The sequence below is a fragment of the Mustela nivalis genome (assembly GCF_964662115.1).
Source record: "Mustela nivalis genome assembly, chromosome: 17".
NCBI lineage: Eukaryota > Metazoa > Chordata > Mammalia > Carnivora > Mustelidae > Mustela > Mustela nivalis.
Genome location: NC_139036.1, coordinates 44840414 through 44840882, shown reverse-complemented (window position 1 = coordinate 44840882; position 469 = coordinate 44840414).

Below are 469 nucleotides of genomic sequence, written 5' to 3'. Positions count from 1 at the left end.
CACCTGCCGGAGCGGGAGGCGGCCGAGGCCAGGCAGAGGCGGCGGCGCGCGCGGCGGCGCCTCCGGGTCCTAGAACCGCATGCTCCCGCTCGCTCGGAGCCGGGGATCTGCGGGGTCTGGGTGAGGGGAGGAGGTGGGGGTCACGGTCTGGGGGTCAGGCGGGGCAGACCTCCTGGTAGAGGATCGCCAGCAGCTGCGAGCGCGGCTTGGAGACCCATGATGGTGCGGCGTTGGGGCGCAAGGGATGGGTCCCCCTCTCGGTTCCCGACTGAGAAGGTGGGAACCCCCTTTCGGGCCCCCCACCCCTTGTTTCTGTCCTCTGTTTAGTCCGGAGAGGAGCTGAGGACCGGAGGGAACCATCTGCAAATGAGAACCCCAAAGCAGGGCGGGGGCGCGGATTCAGGCCAGCGGAGACCCCCACAACCTGTCTCACCCTGGACCAGCTCTGCGCGCATGCCCACACCCCCAG